The sequence below is a fragment of the Neolamprologus brichardi genome, chromosome 8 (assembly GCF_056152115.1).
Source record: "Neolamprologus brichardi isolate AB-2024 chromosome 8, ASM5615211v1, whole genome shotgun sequence".
Classification (NCBI taxonomy): domain Eukaryota; kingdom Metazoa; phylum Chordata; class Actinopteri; order Cichliformes; family Cichlidae; genus Neolamprologus; species Neolamprologus brichardi.
The window spans coordinates 3,764,922-3,777,370 of record NC_142111.1 but is presented as its reverse complement, the minus strand read 5'-3'; positions in this window follow the sequence as shown (position 1 = coordinate 3,777,370).

Sequence of the window (12,449 nt, the reverse complement as noted above, 5' to 3'; positions counted from 1 at the left end):
TACACATGCATTTGTATATATTTGACATGTCATCTCCACCTGGGTCTGGGTTTTATCGCCATCTTGCAGTGGCTGAGTCACATAATGCACCATGTTAGCATAGTGATTACCTATCATTATGCAGCGCTCCGGTTTCAGTAAGACTACTCGGTCAAGCATCCGATCTGGGTGTTTACTACTTGTCAACGCTGACTTCTATTTTCCATGTCTGGGGTGAACACAAACCCCTTCTGTCAACAGTTCAACAGCGTTCACTTAAATGAAGAAAGATAGTGAATGTGGCATAACTTAGACTTCTGAATGAATGGTCACAATTTTCAAGGTTAAAAGGACTTTAAAGTATTTTAAAAGTATTTTTATGCCAGAAAAGGTCAAATGGCTGTATTAAAATGCTAAAATGGGTCACAGCAGTAAACCCCATGAAAACTTTCACTCACCATTAGTTTTTTTATAGGTTTATAGTGCATTTACTGGAGGTTTGTAGTTAATTGTAGTTAATTTCCTTGGTCGGACACCCGCATGTTCAGCGTTCTAGTGCTGTGTTACTCGCGCTTATCAACTTTGTTTATAGCCACAGCAGGCGTCTGTTGTGAGAGAAAAACACCAATAAACCCTCTGTAACCTCCCTTAATTACAGCCTACCAAACAGCAGATCAAATTAGCGACTCGCTGGCAAACAGGCTATAAAACTTACCACCAAAGAGCTTGATATCTTTCTCAAGAGGTGACAGAGCCCAACGAATCAGAGCTAAAATGAAGAAAGTGTGACTAATGAACTTCTGGGGGCCACAAACACAGCCATACATCATCATACGTACAATATTTACAATACTTGTTACCTTGAAAGTGAGATTTGCATAGATTACATGGAACCAAAAGTCTAAAAATAGTTTAAACAGGTCCCTAAATGGAAAAGCTAAACAAAAACAGCAACCGATGGCACAGACGTCCACTCAGTGCAGCCAAACGTGCCTGGGCATGAGAAATGGCCAGTTATTTAGTGAAATATGTCCCCTTAGTTATAATGTTTCCATCTTTAGTTTGTGGTGATAACACTGTGGATTGCACATGTCAACTAATTGGAGCGCTGATAACTTTTTTGTGAATGTTTTATATATTTGTGTTGTCAATAGACCAGAATTATTCAGATTATCGACACAGTTTGACATCTTCATGTTACAAATGTGTAATTTATAGAAAATTTAAAGGAGATTAAATTTTCTATGCATGTTAAACTAGAAGATTTAGGAAACATAAAAAAATGGAAAAGTAATATTTTGTACCTTAGCCGGGTTTCACGTCTTATATAGTTTGTTAGACAATAAAGTCAAACATATTGGGATTTAAGCTTTACTCTAAAATTTTGGACATTAGAGTAACACATAATATCTCTTTTATTTATTTAATAACTTTTTTTGCTTTTTTGGTCAAATTGGGGTTCAAATTTTGGGTTTACTGATTTTGGCAGAGGTCTTCATGTGGTGATTGTATTGATAGCCACAATTAATGTCTACAATTATAATATATATAATTATAATGCAATTCCATGGCTTAAATCAACAAAGATTAGATATTCAATAGACCTCATTCTGTTAATACATATGTGGATGTAGATGAAGCAGGTACTCGTAATTGGAACATTTTCAAATTTCAGGCTCTGCCCACCGTCTAAAGCAGCAGCAATCCGGTCATTAAGTCTGACGTCACTAGCCATGTCTGGACCTAAACTCCGCTGCTGGTCCATATATCAAACGATCACTATGGCATTACTGAGAGTTGAAAAACTGTCTAAAGTCTTTCATCTTTAATAAAATGATCAGTGTTCTGCTCTACCAGGTGTAACAATTGAGTTTAACATCCAGGCATCCATGAAAACGGAATTTATGACATTTAACGTAGTTCGAAGTTAGCAGGAAGTTAGCTCGCTAGCTTCTATCTAAATACAATATAGCATGTCCTGACTGCGGGGTTTTGGAAACAAATTAAAATGTACAGCTCTGTTATCACTTCCAACATAAATGAAGACAGAAAACTAAACAGCAGTGACATTTGTAGGGTTACTGAAGTTTGGCTAGCTGTATATAATGATGTGCTACGTGAGCGCTAGTGACACAGCTATGTTAGCATAATATAAACAAGCTAACTTTTTTTCCACTCGATAAAAGTTAACGTGAGTGTTCTCGGTGGTCAGGAACAAATGTAATCGCATGGCAGGATGCTGTAAAAGGACCAAACTTCAGCCAGGAGAACAACTGAGATAATCCATCCACAATACGAGGTTAGTCATTCATATACTGCTGCATGGGCTGGGCTGTAGTTACATCCTAAGGTTTTAAAAACTGAGCTTAAATAAATGATTAGCGGTAATAAAAGCCGAGGGAGGTCAACAGTGATCACTGACTGTTTTAGGAGCTTTTTGAGATTAAATAGAAGAAAATACAAAACATTAAACATGTTAACAACACAAAAGCCATATTAAACGCAGACTACTTTAGGCCCAGAAGTAGGATTTGTCACGTCATCACTTAACGACCGGATAGCAGGGTAATAGCAGCTTTCTGAGCAACTATGGAACTAGCTAGTTACTTAAATGAACGTAATCAGCACCTTAACATTGAGTAGAAGGATGTAGAAAAGGCCTATAAGACTAAACAAGGCTCAAAATCCTGACAATATTTGTGGTTGTGTACTCAAATCTTGTGCTCGGCAGCTGACTCCAGTATTTCATTACCATCCATTATCATTTTAAGAAATATTTACAGCCACAGCATGTACCTAATGCATCAAAGCATTCTTTACTCAGTATTCCTGCATCTAGTTATTCCAAAACTCTGTAGACAGCGATATAAAGTCAGACTGAGGATGTGCTTGACCCCATGCAGTTTGCTTACAGGCCACACAGACAAGTAGAAGATGCTACAGTGACCTTGTTGAACCTGATAAACATCTGGAGAGAAAAGGTTCTCATGCTTAATTACTGTTTGTTGACTTGTCTTCAACTTTCACACACGTCAGCCTTGGATTTTAATCAAAGGCATACAGGTGGAGACATGGGTAAGGATTTATATCTAGCCTGAAGTAGAGAAGTGGTAGAGATGGAGAGGAGGCAGGTAGAGACAAAAGAAATCCCGAGATGAAGGTTTGATGGCTATCAAATTCCAGGAGCAGGAAAGCAGAAATCAAAGGGGAAGTTAAATGGATGATCTGAAAAAACACTGTCACCACCAGCTTTGGGGTTTAAGGGCTTCGGCACTAAGAGGATGACGGTGGAAAGAAGTGAAGAACAGGCTGCAGGTGATCAGTGACCCACTTGTGGAACAGAAAGGGTAGACGTGGCCGGCATAGCTGATGAAGTAGCCACTGGATACAGCTGAGAGTTTGAATCACATCTGAGAGTTTTTGTCTGCTAAACATTAAAATTCTTGGCAGGAACCACCTGCATCAAAATAAAGAGTGAATAAAGAGTATTGGAAGCCAGGAGTACAACAAGAAGAGGAAATATTCTAGAAAATTCTGATTGCTCTATGGAGGGCCAGTACCTTCCCCTGGCACACATACTTTTTCAAAAAGCTATGTCGCTAAATGCTGTATGCTAGTTCAGCACAGCTCCCCCAGAGGCCTCAGGGCATCAAAAATCCGCTTTGATATCCATCAGAGATATTCGGTCTTGCTGCTGTCACCTGAGAAGGCATTACAAAACCAATCAATTTACTGGAAGAGTTCAAAGTCCCCCAAATTTATTATTTTAATAATGGTTTTTATGTCTGTGTAATGAATAATGGCAAAATCTTCCCGAGGAAGCCATGGGGTACAGTAACCTGTATCAGGCAGCTTTGAAAAATAAAACAGTACATAATAACGGTAAATGAAAACACATCCATGATGAACATTATTGTATTCAGGCACCACATTTTTACAATGAGATTAATAAAAGCAGGTGAACTTTATCACCACGTAGAGTTTAATTTATTAACTTCCTCGTGTAACACAAGCTACCTCAGTTGAGAGATTAAAAGAATAAATCTCTTGTGTAATGGCTAAAGGGGATTCTCCCAAAACACTAGTAGGAAGGCATTAATAAGACAAAGAAGCTAGGATAAAAAAGGAGGACATGAACAGAAAAAAAGGGGGGGAAAAGTGCAGCTCTGTTTTATTTTCTCGCTAAAGTCCTAGCCTATTAAGTATTATTATTTTTGGATGTTGCGTGACTTTATACCAGCAGTACCTCCAGCTTGGTCGTGTGTTCCAGCAACACTGAAATCCACACAGAAAAGCCAGCAGATCCAAAATAGAACCCAGGACTTAGTGACTGTGAGGTGGCAGAGCTAGCCAGTAAGTCTTCCTGGCGGCAGATTCGATTCATAAAAAAAAACATCAGGCAAATCATTTTGGGGACAAGACAATGGATGTCTTCTGAAAACCTCGTTATGGCCCTCAGACCTGTCTGCGTGCTCCTTGCTAACACTCAGACACAACCATGCGTAAATACATGAGACACTACACAGATATCTAACATCTGCTTCTCATTTTGGTTATGAGTTGCGTGGGATGCTAGGGAGAAAGGAGCGCAGAGATCCTGAGAGAGTTTCCGAAATGCTGGATACGCTTTCAGATGAACACATCTGAGAGTCTAAAATAGGAACGACATCTAAGATCACATCAGAATCCAGATCAGCATTACTGCTAAACAAGTTAAGACATACAGGAGATTCGTCTTGGTATTTTGGTGCTTAATGATGCTCCATAACGTATGCAAAAATGATATGATACTGCAAGTACTGCAAACAAACAGAATATGTCAATATGTGTATAACATACACATATTGACATATGTTTTACAGAGTGTAAAAATGTCCACAGTATTCAGTCTTAACATATGTGCAGAGGGTCAGAAAAATGTGCCGTTATCTAACCCATGGAGATGATTGAGATGGAGGTGTTATGATTGCATTCTTGCCATGCATCCATTTATCTGACGTATATTTATGTCTGAGTTGCAGAGGCAGCAGTCTAAGCAGAGATGCCCCTCTTCCCCTGTCCCTCCAGCTCTTCCGAGGCAAAACCAGCTGGAGATGCAATCTTTCCAGTGTGTCCTGAGAGGGCATCCTCCCCCCATGTAGGGTGTGCTATGGAGCACATAGGTTTTATCCTAGTCAGATGCCTGAACCGACTTAAGTGACTCATTTTAATGAAACTGTAATGAAGACAGGTGGAAACTGTTCTTGTGCAGGGAAGGTATGTTCGATGTGGACCACAACCTCACACGCTCTTGCTCGCCCAATCTGGAACTTTTTGATCGTTAAATGTCGCCCTTTCTATCTCCCTCGGGAATTCACTGCGGTCATTGCCTGCACTGTTTACATTCCGCCTCACGCGGACTCGGACACTGCCTTATGTGAGCTACATGAGGCTCTCACACATCAACAATTCTTCACCAAGATGCCGCACTCATTGTTATGGGAGATTTTAACAGAGTGAATCTCAAACGGACATTTCACAACCTTCACCAGCACATCAACTGCCCCACCCGGGGCACTAGGACATTAGACCACTGCTACACCACGTTCAAGAACTGTTACAAGGCTCAGCCCCTGCCGGCATTTGGAAAATCGGACCATGCCGCCATCTTCCTCATGTCTGCTTACAAACAAAGGCTAAAGCAGCAACCACCAATCAGGAGGGAGGTCGCTCGCTGGACGGACCAATCAGTAGCCGCGCTGCAGGACGCACTGGATGAAGCAGACTGGGACATGTTTCGGCGCAGCTCTGATGACATCAACATGTTTGTTGTTGAGGTCTGGGAAGCGCTTCCATTCCCTTAAGGCCAAAACAGAGAGAATGAGGAGGAGCTTCTTCCCCCAGGCTATTCGGGCCCTGAACCAGGTGTAGGACTGGACTCTCCCACACATCACATCACCACACGCACCACCACACATTTCCTATAATCCTATAATTCCTATAATTTATAATCTTTATAATCTCTTTCTGCTATTTGCACATTTTTTACTGTAAATTTCTAAGTTAATTTGTAAATTTTGTAGTAACCTGTAAATTGTAAATACTGTAAAACTTTTTTTCTGTCATTTAATGGTCGGGCATTGTACATCTACAAGCATTTCACCCCCATGTCGTACTGTGTATGGCTGTGTGTGTGTGACAAATAAAATTTGAATTTGAAATTTGAATTTGAACCTTCTGCAGGAGGAGTCTCGAAATGTTTGTGTCCACGCTGTTTAGTTTGATCAAAATCTTTCCCGAAAGACAAAAATGCAGCAGAATAACCAGTCTCATCAGCTTCACTACGTTCTTTGTTGTGCTAGGAAAAACACAATACTCTCACCACCATTTCCTTGTTTGCTTATAGGGCCTGATCAGGGGTATCTGTGTATTATTAGTGTATTATTAGGTTTTCAAGCAGTGAAAAAACGTGAAATATTCCAGTGATACATACACAAAACCACGCAGATGTATAGAAGTTGTATAATCCACTGCATGAACAACATACTGCATAGTGAGCTAAACCCAACTCATCAACTGAAATGTACTAAAATTTGAGGTTGCTGAAGAAGAGACAGTTTTTTACTTATTAAAAGCTCACAAGGGTGAGGGCTGGAACAGTAAGCTCCCATGCTGTGTTACATTAGCACAAAGAAATGTCCATGGCTGGGAAACAGGATCTCATGCAGCAGATCAAAGACATATTGAGCTTTGAGCTGCTGAAATCAGATGTCCAGCAGCGCCATCAGCTCAGAAGTGTCAGAAACCACTGGGACCACAATACCTCATTCACAGTCCAGAAAGGAAGTATTTTTTAGTTAAAGATCTGCTGCCTAAAAATCCATTATTCCCCTGCGATGACAAAACCAAAAGGCTCGCAACAACACAGGAACTGAGTTTGTTTAAACAATATAGACAGATTTTTAACCATTACCCTGTACCGTCGGGGTATATCTTCAGCGACAAAGAAAGAGGTCTGCAACAGATGGCGGGTCCCCACAGAGCCACGATGTCAACGTCAAAGAGTCTGTCTGGGATTACGTAAAGCAGCAGAAGGCGTGTGGAAAACACTGACATGCTTGGAACAACCTGCACAAATATACCTACAGGAATTGCTACGCTTAGAAGGGAAAAGGCTGTCGCTCTAAACTTTGCTTACTTTACAGTAAATCTTCGACTAGTGCCTAAAACAATAATGCACATTGTACATTCACTATCGTATGATGATGTGTCACTACCAGAATTTTAAAGTAATCATGTAACAAAGGGAAATTGTTAAAGGAGCAACACGGATTTGCAGGCTACTAGCCATTGTTCCAAAGGAGATCACTCATATGCTGTACAGTAATAAGGTCATATCTATATCTTATATATGACACCAATATAGCATTATAATCAGATTTGCCATGATTTAGTAAAATCATATAATATTTAGTAAAATAGTAAATAGATTTAGTAAAATCATATCATAATAATAATAATTTTAATAATTTAATTTTAATAATTAATCATTTTAATAATTTTATAATAATAATTTTAGAGTGAAAAAAAGGAGTGAAAGGTTCTCAATGAATGCTAATAAATGTAAGGGAAATTAAGCTAATGACACCTTCTGAATGAGCAGTTGATACAAGACCTCAGTGGATATTCTCCTTTGTTACTGTGATTTCTGGCTTCTTGCCTTATGCTAACGCCTCTTGTTTAGGCTCTGAGCGACTCTTGCATGTGCAGAAACAAATATTTTCCATTTGGTTTTCCCATTTTTATTGCTATTGCTGCAATCTTGCCATCTCCTCCTTGACTTTAACCAGAGCTCCCAGCAAAATCCGCAGAACTAAACAGAAGAGAGTTAAAAAGCCCAGCAAGTTTGTTGCTAATGTATGAGATTTATTTACATGAGTCTGCAGTCAAGGATCCAATTGTGTTTGCCGGGCTGCTCTCGTGCTCGCTCGTGCTAGCGTTAAGGTCGTCCTGGCTCAGATCTTTCAGTACATGGACCACCGCTTTGTTATATTTAGTGTGCAGAGCTGGCTGCAGACCAGTCCCCATTTACACCCTAATGTTTGGCTACAGACACCATCAGTGCCTGTTTGTGTACATGAGTGCACCCTTTCAATATTCCTGCACATCGCAAGGTTGCCAAGCAAGAACTGTTGAAACGCCGTCACATTCCCACTCCCCAATCACCCCATTAAGTCTGCGTGCACTGTATCTACATGGCATTTTCTACATGTTAGTTGCCGTCAGCTGTACATATTAACAGTCAGCACTGTGCGTGCATGTGCACGGGTTCATAATGTGTGTGTGTGTGGTGCATTTTTATGGTTTATGTGGCGTGGCTCAGTTACGCAGTCAGCTGGATTTGCTATTAGACAGCATGTAAAATCTGACCCTGCTGTCTCCAACCTGTTTTCACGTCTAACAGCCTGAGAGCTCCACTTCCAATTGCGTGTCTGCGAGTATGATCTTCATCCTCACCTCCTCATTAAACAGAGGAGGTGAGGATGTGTAAGAATTTGAAGACATGATGAGGAACACGTCTCAATTTGACACAGAGTAAAAAAGAAAGAGCCTAGTTGGCCACCATCAGCTTCTCAGATATGCTGTGTTAACTTTAACCGTGTTTTGAGAATCTCAAATATTATTGGAGCAGTTGCACAGACAGTATTTGCTGAGGGACTATCATCTAGTTATGAAATATTGCAATGGCTTAAACAGGACAAATCAGCCTGGTTCCTAGAGACTGGGATATACAAATATCAGAATGTGTGCGTTTGGGGACAGGCGCCGGCAAACCTCGGCACATACCTGGCTTTGATCCTCACCTCTGGAGGAGACGCAGCGGTGCAGGCATGGAATCTGGCTGCATATATCATCCTTTATTTACTGCCTTATCAGACCTTTCCCAGTCGTAAAGCACCGAGCAGAAAGTTCATAAAGTCATCAAATGAGTTTATATTTGGAGGAATCCAAGAATCAGATGCTGGCAAATACAAATGACACAAGATTCACTTGCACGCTTTGTTCTAGTTGGTTTTCCCCAGTGACGAATACATTAAAAGAAAAATTTATTGCTCTGTTACCTAAATGTATGACTCATACATTCTCAGTTACTTCTGCTGTGCTACTGTTCCCCCTGTAAAAAAAAAATCCTATTTATAGAGATGTATAGTTTGTGTTTGTGTTATATTTTATAGTAATATGAACAGGGTTAGAGTTATAGAAAACAATTCCTTAATGTTTCTGATGTTATCCTTCTTTTCTTCTTTTCTTTTCCTTCTATACTTACATATCTATATTATTGCTAATATATATTGTAATATATCTATATCACTAAAGCACTTCTGGATGGATGCAAACTGCATTTCGTTGCCCTGTACCTGTGCATGTGCAATGACAATAAAGTTGAATTCTATTCTATTCTATTCTATTCTATTCTATTCTTTTGGTGCAAAAATTGTGCTCAAACACGAAAAACATAAACACAGAGTGTTAAGCAGGAGGCCTGAGGAGCTTAATCCATGTTGGTATTTTTCACTTTTTGGAATTAATAAGACAGAAAAAACCCTCATGACTGTAAGATAGCAGATAGTGATGTGCGATATCATTGACTTCAATTCCAATACGATATCAAGAAAAATTCCGGGTGGTATCGACGATACTGATCCGATACCGATACTTTGAACAAAAATGTAATCTGTATTTCAAATTATAGCTTCATAATGATTACAGGACATCAGACTACTTGTTCTTATTGCTTAAAAATGCAGAGTTCATCATATAGAAATAATAAAAAAACTGAAGTTGTGCGCTATTTCAACACGCTGCCACCTGCAGCACTAAAGGGCTGTGTCCCAATTCAGGGTCTGCATGCTTGAAGTACGCATTTTAAGTGCGATTACGTCACCGCCACGCGACGACGGCTGTCCCAATTCGAAGTGTACTTCAAATGCATACTCCAAATGCGCCGTCGATTTCCCCAAATATCAAGCGTGGTCCGGTGCACGCTTTGTGGTCCCATATATCCCACAATTCATAGCGCGGCGGTGGATGTGGATAATTTTGCCGCAAAATACGGCAGAAGGGAGCGGCCAAGAGTGAACTGTCAAAAGTAAGTCTTTTGAAAATAAATGCATTTGCAATAATATATATTTTTTAACCCTAAAAGTTAGGAGAAATCAGATTTCACTTTTCCTTTAATTTTCCTCTTTTCAGTTTCTTTTGTGTGAAATCAAAGGGAAAATTCTATGAGTGGCTTTAATATCCCTTCACAACTGTTTTCTCTTGCCTTGCAGGTAAAATTATTTTAGAAATACATAATAATCGACTTTTATGACCATTCTGATAGCCAGAATTCTCCCATTTAACTGTCTCACATGCCACACACACACACACACACACACACACACACACACACACACACTTGAGTAAATCTAGGGAGGGATTTGAGCGCGACCACAGAAAAACATGAGCAACGTTGATGTGACATATCGAAGCTAACTGATGTTGTCACCGGCCTCTCCAGCCTGGACAAAGTGCTGCGTGTGACTGTGATTGTATATGTGTGTGTGTGTATAAGCAGTAAGGCCCATTAGTGTGCAGTAATGGGAGGGGATATTGGTGGTATATAGGTGTAATTACCTCGAGCCAACATGGAGCTCAGGCCGCGTGGCGCCTCCAACACAAATATGAACTGCAGAACATAGATACCACTTTGTCCTCTTTTACCGCTTGACCTGGGGGAGAAAGTTCAACAGTGACTGCAGCTCTGAGAGTGTGTGTGTTGGTAGGAGAGGAGAGCCTTGGGAAATAAAGATCCCAAAGAGAAAGCCAGAGGAGAAGGGGCAGAGAAAAGTGTAGGTGTGTTGGACAATGTCTGTTATCTCCTGGCTCTGCTCCTGTTCTTCTCCTCGTCCGTGATAATCTGCAGAGCGTTTTCAGAATGGGCTGTTCCCATCACCAATCTGCCCATCGATCCACATCTCTGGCACGCTGCGTACAACGCCCCCACCCTCTGATCTTTTTCCTTCCTTTCCTCCATCCATCAATCTATCTCCACCTCCTCCCTGACACAGAGGTTGTACATCTCACTATTGTATTTTCTTTATGAGAACATCTGTTTAGCTTACTAGTTCAACTCTTGGTCTTGAAAAGTTTCCAATAAAGTCTGAAGTCGGCCTCCATGTGGAGCACTACCATTGTGCTGACTGCCTGACATTTCGGGGAGGCCACTGAGTGCCCACTGCCAAACTTTGCAGTAAAGCGATTGAAACTGTACCAACTAGCTTTTCAGGTGATGTAACATAGACTGAGGAAGACTTATTGGGGTTCTCAGTTCTGTGTAGAATTTGCTTATAGTAGCATTTAACAAAACATTATAAATAGATGACTGGAATCTCATGAAAATGAGCCGAAATTCTCAAATTTGTAGATGAGAACAAAGCCCAGACTGGCCTCATTTCCATCTCTTGTGTTTCTTGGCCCAAGTAGATTTTTGTGTGGTCTCTCTCAAAATTGGTTTCTTTGTAACAGTTTACATGAAGACCTTATTCACTTAGTCTTCACCGAGCAGCTGATGTGTGAGTTTCAACTTCAATCTTTAATTTTAATGATTTGATTTGAAAAGAGACCGATTACAATATTAACAAAAATGTTGCCATTTGCCATTACACCACAGCATCTGCAGTCTCTTGGCAAGTTATTATTCATTTTGTCTGGTTTAACTCTGTTCCTTTTTTGTTTAGTCACTAGCCAAAATGTTGCATCCCATTTATTTTCACACCTCCTAAGACCCGAACTCTTTCATGGCAGGCATTTTTAATTTCCCTTTGCTATTTGGCTTTATAGTGTTTGAGAGAACACTATAAAGTCACAATTGAGTAATGATGTGCAAAACTCTAAAATTGGTGCCTGAACACACCAACATTTTTCCTGGTTACAAAAACAAAATGAGAAACAACGATTGTGTCCCTTTGAGCAATATGGCTCATTTGAAAACGCAAAATTTAGTTTTGTGGTCTAGACAACCAAAATGTGATGTCCCCATATGTGGACACCAGGTCCTAAGAGGTTAAAGACAGATGTACCTTGCTAATCCTGCTAGCTAGAGCTACTATTACCTGACAACTCTTCAGGTCTACTCTTTTGTCTAAGGAAATGAAGGGGAAAAGGAAACACTCCCGTTTACCGTCAGGCTCAGGGAGGGGCAGCCATCTGCCTCAACTAGTTGGGGATGAGGGGAGGGAGACAGGAGAAAAGACAGACTGTGGAAGAGAGCCAGAGATGAATAATAACTAAAGATGAACTATAGAGTGGAGTATAAACAAACAGTGAATGAAAAAAAGTGATTGAAGAAGAAACACAGTGCATCATGGGAAGTCCCCAACAGCCTACAACTACTGCAGCGTAACTAAGGCAGGATTCAGGGTGACCTGATCAGCCCAAACTAAATG